The following is a 10,367-nucleotide window of genomic DNA, read 5'->3' on the forward strand; positions in this document are numbered from 1 at the left end:
AACATTCTACTTAAAATGACTGGATTCAATCACCAGGTTTGGAGAAGGTCTCAAGCGAGGTTTGCAGCTGTGTGTCCCTAGAAGGGATGAACCATATTTCTATTTCTAAAATATTTACAACTTTGAGTAGGTGCTGAGCAGAGAACACAGGTTTCAACATCATTACCACCATTACACATATACACACAGAGATGCAGCAGTTCAATGTTTTATCTTGGTGGAGAAAAAAAACAATTAAATGTAAGATCAATTAATAAATATTAATTGAATGACTTAGAATGCCCAGTTAATGAAAGGCGTATCTATCTATCCATAGGTTTCTCTCACCTGGATAGTTTTCACACGATCAGTATTAACATAATGATGCACAATGTCATTGGCATTATTTCGTCATTCCTCTAAGTTTCAGGAGGTGGTTGCAGCGGGGCTATCATTTCCCAAGGTCATAAAATCTCACTGCTTTAAAAACTTAAGCAGCCTAGGAGATGACATCACCATGTAGAATGATATTCCCAGAAGGCTTGAAAATGCAAATTTTGGAGGCACTACAATGACCTTTTAGCTACACCTGCAACTTCCATAATACTGACTAGAAAACAGACAAGCAGCATGTTTAGTCTCTTGCTGACCTTGAGCTAGTTGCTCATTCACCAAAGCTCTATTTGAATTCAATGTTGGCATTCATATTTGAACTTAGAGTAGGAACCAGAACACTGCATGCATATAAAAATGACTAATTTCTGAATTCAATTAACTGATAAACTGTTCCATTGTTCTTTTAGGTATTTTCTGTCTCTGGGTTTAAAGTTAAGTCCTTTTCAAAATTAATTTTTACTAAAATTGCTCAAATCAAACTTCTAAGAGAATTTTCCCTAATGGTATCCGTTTTTCTTAGCTTACAGAAAATTTCTGTCTATCCATTCAATATATAAATATTGACTGCATTCTGTGTTTATAACATGCTAGCCACTGGTGGGAATAAAGAGGGAGAAAAACTATGGAGAATTTTATAATTTCATTACGAAATCAAGTCAGTGCCAAAAGAGTGCGATTCTGAATACAAATTCTATAGAGTTTCAGAAAAAGACAATTATGGACCTCCATGGTCCTGGAAGTGTTTATGGCAATCCAGGAAAATATTCTGAGCATGAAGAAAGGAATTAAAAAGCATAGTAATTTCCACAAGTGGGGGTAGAATGAAATGGGGGAAGGGGGTACAAATTTGTACGTTTGAAAAGGTACAAATTTCCAGTTATAAATAATCATGTGGATGTAATGTGCAACATGGTGACTCTATTTAATAATACTCGACTGCACATTTGAAAGCTGCTAAGACATCAGCACTGGAGAAGGAAATGGCAACCCACTCCAGTATTCTTGACTGGAGAATCGCAGGGACGGGGGAGCCTGGTGGGCTGCCGTCTATGGGGTCGCACAGAGTTGGACACGACTGAAGTGACTTAGCAGCAGCGGCAAGACATGAGCACAGACCAAGGCAGAACCTGTTACCTCACGTGGCCCTGACAGATCTCCCTCTTAATTCACAGTACCACTCATATTAAGAGGAGCCTAACTTCCGAGGCCAGACTGCACAAACATGAGTAAAGTTCCAGTCTTTTCAAAACACACTGAAAAATATACTACACTGGAAATATGGAATTGTTTCTGAGGAAACATTACATTACACTGCATTGAAATGAAAGTTTACCATGCAGCTTTGTATTAAGCCTATAGGTTATGGGATTTTGTCTTCCTAAAACATGGTTTAAAACTTTCGTTTGTTTTTCTCTAAGTGCTTGAAGCAGGGTTAATTAATAAATTACCCCCTTTTTTTTTAGCCTCCAGCATGTTTTATTTTTCCTAGAACCTGTGTACAATTAGCAGGGCAGTACTCAATACTGTTCAAGCCTCATATTTTATATTAACTATTTAATATTATAAATGTGAATGCACATCCTCATAACTGGGAAACTACATGACATAGATTTAGTCATTATTTATGTGACCATACAAAATTTTATATGCAACAGGAGCTTTTATACTATAGAATCTGACCTTACAAAATAGCTTACATATAAAACATAGTCTTCGCTCATTTGTCCTAACCTAGAAAGTGTTGCACCGATGCTTAAGATGTTATTAAAACGAATGAAAAAAAAAAAGATGTTATTAAAACGAATGAAAAAAAAAAAGATATTATTAAAACAAATGAGTTCTCAACACAAGGTTAACAAACCTGAAGCTCCACCATAGAAATACAAACCCATAAAGCAAAAACTGTTTTACCAGAAATAGGTTATGAGCAACTCTTACCAAAGCAGTACCATAGGGAGTTACAGTGTTGACCCAAAGAAGACACAGGTTTCTCATTAATTTTTTTTAATGGGTCTCAAATTCTATACAGATTTTTTGGTCAAGTTGTTTTCATTAAAAAGTACTGATTTTAAAAACTAATAACTTAAACTGCCACACACAAAACATATAGTCCACACAAACATTCTCCTTTCTTTCTGAAGGTTTTACAATGCATTGTTATCATTAACCAGTAATGGCCAATTGAGACAGACAGTTCTGAGGTCATTCTTCCATCACTGATTAAGACTGGGGAGGCAGGTATTGGGGATAATATTCATTCAGTCTTCTGAGCTTTCTGGGCAGACTTGGTGACCTTGCCATCTCCAGCTGCCTTCTTGTCCACTGCTTTGATGACACCCACAGCGACTCTGTCTCGTGTCACGCACAGCAAAACGGCCCAGGGGAGGAGAGTCAGAGAAACTCTCGACACACCTGGGCTTGCCAGAAACCATATCAACAATGGCAGCATCACCAGATTTCAAGAACTTAGGGTCATCTTCCAGCTTTTTGCCATAACAATGATCAGTCTTCTCCTTCAGCTCAGCAAACACAAGAGATGTGAGCAGTGTGACAATCCAGCACAGGTGCATATTCAGCACTGATTTGGCCCGGATGGTTCAAAATAATCACCTGAGCTGTGAAGCCAGCTGCTTCCATGGGTGGATCATTTTTGCTGTCACCAGTCACATTGACATGATGAACGTCTTTGACAGACACATTCTTGACACTGAAGCCCACATTGTCCCCAGGAAGGGTTTCACTCAATGCTTCAAGGTGCATTTTTACAGGCTTCAGTTGTTACATTGACTGGAGCAAAGGTGACCACCATGCCAGGTGACCACCAGTCTCCACACAACCCACAGGGACAGTACCAATATCACCAATATTATATAAATCCTAGAGGGGCAAATGCAAGGTTTGTCAGTTGGACATGTTGGTGGCAGGATGTAATCCAGAGCTTCAAGCAGGGTGGTTCCACTGGCATCGCCGTCCTTATGGATAACTTTCAATCCCTTGAACCACTGCATGTTAACTTGGTTTCAGCATGTTGTCGCCATTCCAGCCAGAGATTGGCACAAATGCTACTGTGTCAGGGTTGTAGCCAATTTTCTTAATGTAGATGCTGACTTCCTTAACAATTTCCTCATATCTCTTCTGGCTGTAGGATGGTTCAGTGGAATCCATTTTGTTAACTCTAACAATTAGTTGTTTCAGACCCAGAGTGTAAGCCAGAAGGGCATGCTCACGGGTCTGCCTGTTTTTGGAGAGACTGGCTTCAAACTCACCAAAATCAGCAGCAACAATCAGGACAACACAGTCAGTCTGGGATAAGCCTGTAATCAAGTTTTTGATGAAGTCTCTGTGTCCCGAGGCATCAATGATGGTAAGATAGTACATAGTGTTCTCAAATTTTCACAGGTAGATATCAGTGGTGATACCATACTCATGTTCAGCTTTCAGTTTGTCCAAGACCCAGGCATATTTGAAGAATCCCTTTCCCATCTCAGCAGCCTCCTTCTCGAACTTTTCAATTGCTCTCTTGTCAATCGCACCACATTTATAGATCAAATGGCCAGTCATGGTAGACTTCCCTGAATCTACTGCCCAATGACAACAATGTTGATGTGGGTGTTTTCCTTTCCCACTTTTGCTTAGGTTTAATGGTGGTTCTCACACCTGTGTCCTGGTGGCAAATCCATTGCAAAAAAAGCAATAAATTACCCTTTTTAAACCAGAAGGAATGAAGAGGCTGAGCCAAAGTGGAAATAACACCCAGGTGTGGATGTGTCTAGTAGTGAAAGTAAACTCCGAGGCTCTTAAGAACAATATGTGTAGGAACCTGGAATGTTAGCTCCATGAATCAAGGTGAATTGGAAATTTTCAAACAGGAGATGGCAACAGTGAACATCGATATTTTAGGAATCAGTGAACAAAAATGGACGGGAATGAATAATTTAGTTCCGATGACCATTATATCTAAAACTGTGGGCAAGAATCCCTTAGAAGAAATGGAGCAGCACTCATAGTCAACAAAACAGTCCAAAATGCAGTACTTGGGTTCAATCTCAAAAATGACAGAATGATTTCTGTTCATTTCCAACCATTCAGTATCATATTAATTCAAACTATGCCCAAACCACTAAATGCCAAAGAAGTGAAGTTGAACGTATCTATGAAGACCTACGAGACCTTCTAGAAGTAATACCAGAAAAAGATGTCCTTTTCTTCATAGGGGACTGAAATGCAAAAGTAGGAAGTTAAGAGATACCTGGAGTAACAGGCAACTTTGACCTTGGAGTACAATATGAAGCAGGGCAAAGGCTAGCAGAGTTTTGCCGAGAGAACGCACTGGTCATAGCAAACACCCTCTTCCAACAACACAAGAGATGATTCTACACATGGACATCACCAGATGGTCAACACCGAAATCGGACTGATCATATTATTGCAGCCAAAGGTGGAGAAGCTCTATATAGTCAGCAAAAACAAGACCGGGAGCTGACTGTGGCTGAACTCCTTATTACAAAATTCAGACTTAAGTTGAAGAAAGTAGGGGAAACCACTATTTTCATGATAATACAGTGGAAGTGACAGATTCAAGGGATTAGATCAGGTAGAGTGTCTGAAGAACTATGCATGGAGGTTACAATAGTGTACATGAGGTGGTAATCAAAACTATCCCCAAGAGAAAGAAATGCAAAAAGGCAAATGGTTGTCTGAGGAGGCCTTAAAAATAGCTGAGAAAAGAAGAAAACTGAAAGGAAAATGAGAAAAGGAAAGACACCCATCTGAATGCAGAATTCCAAAGAATAGCAAGGAGAGATAAGAAAGCCTTCTTAGAGGAAAATAATTGAATGGGAGAGACTGGAGATCTCTTCAAGAAAATTAGATACCAAGGGAATATTTTCATGTAAAGATGGGCACAATAAAGGACAGAAAGGACAGAAGCAGAAGATATTAAGAAGAGGTGGCAAGAATACACAGAGGAACTGTACAAAAAATATCTTCATGACTGAGATAACCATGATGGTGTGATCACTCACCTAGAGCCAGACATCCTGGAGTATGAAGTCAAGTCACCTTAGGAAGCATTGGAAGTAATAGAATTGCAACTGACCCATTTCAAATCCTAAAAGATGAGGCTGTGAAACTGCTGCACTCAATATGCCAGCAAATTTGGAAAACTCAGCATTGGCCACAGAACTGAAAAAGGTCAGTTTTTATTCCAATCCCAAAGAAGGGCAATGCCAAAGAACGTTCAAACTATTGCACAGTTGTACTCATGTCACATGCTAGCAAGGTAATGCTGAAAATTCTTCAAGCTATGCTTCAATAGTCCACAAACTGAGAACTTCCAGATGTACAAGCTGGATTTTGAAAAGGCAGAGGAACCAGAGATCAAATTGCCAGCATCTGTTGAATCACAGAAAAAGCAAGGGCATTCCAGAAAAAAAAAAAATCTACTTCTGCTTCATTGACTATGCAAAAGCCTTTGTGTGGATCACAACAAATTGTGGAAAATTCTGCAGGAGATGGAAATACCAGACCAGCTTACATGCCTTCTGAGAAACCTGTATGCAGGTCAAGAAGAAACAGAACGGGACATGGAACAACGGGACTGGTTGAGAATTGGGAAAGGAGTATGTCAATACTGTATATTGTCACCCGGCTTATTTAACTTCTATGTAGAGTACATCATGTGAAATGCTGGGCAGCCTAAAGCTCAAGCTGGAATCAAGATTGCCAGGAGAAATATCAATAACCTCAGATATGCAGATGACACTACGCTAATGGTAGAAAGCAAAGAGGAACTAAAGAGCCTCTTGATGAAGGTGAAAGAGGAGAGTGAAAAAGCTGGCTATAAACTCAACATTCAAAAAACAAAGATGGTTGCATCTGGTCCCATCACTTTATGGCTAATCAGTTCAGTTCAGTTCAGTTCAGTCACTCAGTCGTGTCCTATTCTTTGCGACCCCATGAATCACAGCACACCAGGCCTCCCTGTCCATCTCCAACTCCCAGAGTTCACTCAAACTCATGTCCATCGAGTCGGTGATGCCATCCAGCCATCTCATTCTCTGCCGTCCCCTTCTCCTCCCTCCCCCAATCCTTCCCAGCATCAGAGTCTTTTCCAGTGAGTCAACGCGTCGCACGAGGTGGCCAAAGTATTGGAGTTTCAGCCTTAGCATAGCTAATAGATGGGGATAAATGGAAACAGAAACATTGATAGACTATTTTCTTGAGCTCCAAAATCACTGTGGACAGTGACTGCAGCCATGAAAATAAAAGATGCTTGCTCCTTGGAAGAAAAGCTATGACAAACCTAGAGAGTGTATTAAAAAGCAGAGACATCACTTTGCTGGCAAAGGTCTGTCAAAGCTATGGTTTTTCCAGTAGTCATGTATGGATGTGAGAGCTGGATCATAAAGTTGGCTGAGCACCAAAGACTTGATCTTTTCAAACTGTGGTGCTGGAGAAGACTCTTGAGAGTCCTTTGGACAACAAGGAGATCAAGCCAGTCAACATAAAGGAAATCAACCCTGAATATTCATTGTAAGGACTAATGCTGAAGCTGAGCTCTAGTACTTTGGCCACCTGATATCCTGATGCTGAGAAAGATTGAAGGCAGGAGAAGGAGATGGCAGAGGTTGGATGGCATCACTGATTCAATGGACTTGAATTTGAGCAAACTCCAGGAGATAGTGAAGGACAGGGAAACCTAGCAGGCTGCAGTTCATGGGGTCACAAAGAGTCAGATATAATTGAGTGACTGAACAGCAGCAACAAAGCCTGTTTAAAAAAAAAAAAACTAGAGAGTATTTTAAAATACATGATCACATTTGAAAATCTTTTTCTACCAATTTTTTGAGTACCTGTGATACACTAGGTACTATTTTAGGTATTGCAGGTTTTTCAGGTTTTCATGAAATAAGCATGACTAATACCATCTCTCTCAGTTTATAGAAGAGGAACTTGATGAGTCAAAAAAATTAAAAAGCTGAAATAACCAATCCATAATCTCACAGCAGGGAAGTAATGAGACTAGGACTTAGGCCCAGATCCTATGACCTTAAATCTTTTGTTGTTTGAATTGCACAAGACTGTTTTCCCAGCAAAAGTTCAATAACAATATGCTAAATAGGAAAGTGGTATTTTAAGAATATGAAATTAGAAGCTCCATAACTTTGAGGTGGAAAGACACTGGGCTGCAAACCTAAGGAATTAAATGTTTGGGCATTTAATTGATATGAGAGTGGAGAGAAGATAAACTCATACATCAGGTCACTGAATCATTCATTCTTTAAAAAAAAAAATCTAACACCTACATGCTAGGCACTGAATAGATAGGGTTAAAGAAAGTATGAGGTTTGGAGAAGAATAATAGTGTCTGTGATGTCACATGTATGTGTGTGATACTTGCTCAGTCATGTCCAACTCTGCGATCCCATGACTGTAGACCAGTAGGCTCCTCTATCCATGGAATTCTCCAGGCAGGAGTACTGGAGTGGTTGCCATTTCCTTCTCCAGGGGATCTTCCCAACCCCGGAATCAAACCGAGGTCTCCTGCATTGCAGGTAGATTCTTTACCCTCTGAACCACCAGGGAATGATATCACATACATTGACAGACATAAAGACAAGCAGGATAGTTGAAAACTAAAGCCAACAGTTTTTTAGTTATGGTTTTTACTTTAGTTTGCACTAAGAATGATTTATATAGAATTTGCATTTGTTAACACTGGAATTGAGTTATGTCTAGTAATAAATTGGCATGGTAATATAGTTTAAAATCATAACTATAAAGCTAATCACAAGAGACAGCATATTGGGTGATTAATTAAAGGAAATGCCAGAAAGGCAAATAGAGAAACAAAGTAGATGAGGGGTTACCTAGGACAGGATGGACAGAGAAGGCAATGGCACCCCACTCCAGTATTCTTGCCTAGAAAATCCCATGGATAGAGGAGCCTGGTAGGTTACAGTCCATGGGATCGTGAAGAGTCCAACACGACTGAGCAACTTCACTTTTACTTTTCCCTTTCATGCACTGGAGAAGGAAATGGCAACCCACTCCAGTGTTCTTGCCTAGAGAATCCCAGGGACCAGGGACAGGGGAGACTGGTGGGCTGCTGTCTATGGGGTTGCACAGAGTCGGACACAACTGAAGCAACTTAGCAGCAGCAGCAGCAGGACAGGATGGAAAGAGGTAGGGAGATTAAAGGTGATGGCTAAAAGTTTCAGACATATAAGGTATAAATAAATAAAGGGGGAGTACAGTAAGTAAATCCTTTATGATTATACAGTGGAAGTGACAAATAGATTCAAGGGATTAGATCTGATAGACGCAGAACTATGGACAAAGGTTCGTGACATTGTACAGGAGACAGGCCAAGACCATCCCTAAGAAGAAGAAATGCAAAAAGGCAAAATGGTTCTCTGAGGAGACCTTAAAAATAGCTGTGAAAAGAAGAGAAGTGAAAGGCAAAAGAGAAAATGAAAGATATACCCATTTGAATGCAGAGTTCAGAAGACTAGCTAGGAGACATAAGAAAGCTTTCCTCAGTGATCAATGCAAAGAAATAGAAGAAAATAATAAAATAGGAAAAACTAGAGATCTTTTTAAGAAAATTAGAGATACCAAGGGAACATTTCATGTGAAGATGGGCACAATAAAGGACAGAAATGGTAGGGACCTAAGTTAAGCAGAAAATATTAAGAGGTGGCAAGAATACACAGAAGAATTATACAAAAAAGATCTTCATGACACGATAATCACGATGTGTGATAGTCAATTAAATGATAAAAGATAATCATGATGATGTGTTCAGTCACCTAGAGCAAGACATCCTGGAATGCGAAGTCAAGTGGGCCTTAGGTAGCATCACTACACAGTTGTTGGAGGTGATGGAATTCCTGTTGAACTATTTCAAGTTCTAAAAGATGATGGTATGAAAGTGCTGCACTCAATATGCCAGCAAATTTGGAAAACTCAGCAGTGGCCACAGGACTGGAAAAGTTCAGTTCTTATTCCAATCCTCAAGAAAGGCAATGCCAAAGAATGTGCAAACTAACACACAATAGCATTTATCTCACACACTAGCAAAGTAATGCTCCAAATTCTCAAATTCAGGCTTCAACGCTACATGAACTGTGAACTTCCAGATGTTCAGGCTGGATTTAGAAGGCAGAGGAAGCAGAGATCAAATTGCCAATATCCACTGGATCATCATAAAAGCAAGAGTTCCAGAAAAACATCTACTTCTGTTTTATTATCTAGGCCAAAGTCTTTGACAAGTGGATCACAACAAACTGTGGGAAATTCTTAAAGAGAAGAGAATAACAGACCACCTGACCAGCCTCTTGAGAAATCTGTAGGCAGGACATGGAACAACAGACTGGTTCCAAATAGGAAAAGGAGTACATCAAGGCCATATACTGTCACCCTGCTTACTTAACTTATATGCAGAGTACATCATGAGAAATGCTGGACTGGATGAAGCACAAGCTGGAATCAAGATTGCCGGGAGAAATATCAATAACGTCAAATATACAGATGACACTACCCTTATGGCAGACAGTGAAGAAAAGCTAAAAAGCCTCTTGATGAAAGTGAAAGAGGAGAGTGAAAAAGTTGGCTAAAAACTCAACATTCAGAAAACCAAGATTGTGGTATCTGGTCCCATCACTTCATGGCAAATAGATGGGAAAACACTGGAAACAGTGAGAAGAACTTTTTCGGGTTCAGTTCAGTTCAGTTAAAGTCGCTCAGTCGTGTCCGACTCTCTGCGACCCCATGAATCACAGCACGCCAGGCCTCCCTGTCCATCACCAACTCCCGGAGTTCACTCAAACTCATGTCCATAGAGTCGGTGATGCCATCCAGCCATCTCATTCTCTGTCGTCCCCTTCTCCTCCTGCCCCCAATCCCTCCCAGCATCAGAGTCTTTTCCAGTGAGTCAGCTCATTGCATGAGGTGGCCAAAATATTGGAGTTTCAGCTTTAGCATCATTC

At 40.1% G+C, this 10,367-nt stretch overlaps 1 pseudogene; it reads right to left on the reverse strand.

Annotated features, from left to right (window-relative positions):
* Positions 1–2,586: 2,586 nt before the first annotated feature.
* Positions 2,587–3,540, reverse strand: LOC129550087 (elongation factor 1-alpha 1 pseudogene; annotated as a pseudogene).
* Between the last annotated feature and the right edge of the window lie 6,827 nt (positions 3,541–10,367).

Source organism: Moschus berezovskii, chromosome 21 (genome assembly GCF_049115385.1).
Source record: "Moschus berezovskii isolate FMDL1 chromosome 21, NW_MosBer_1.0, whole genome shotgun sequence".
Taxonomy (NCBI): domain Eukaryota; kingdom Metazoa; phylum Chordata; class Mammalia; order Artiodactyla; family Moschidae; genus Moschus; species Moschus berezovskii.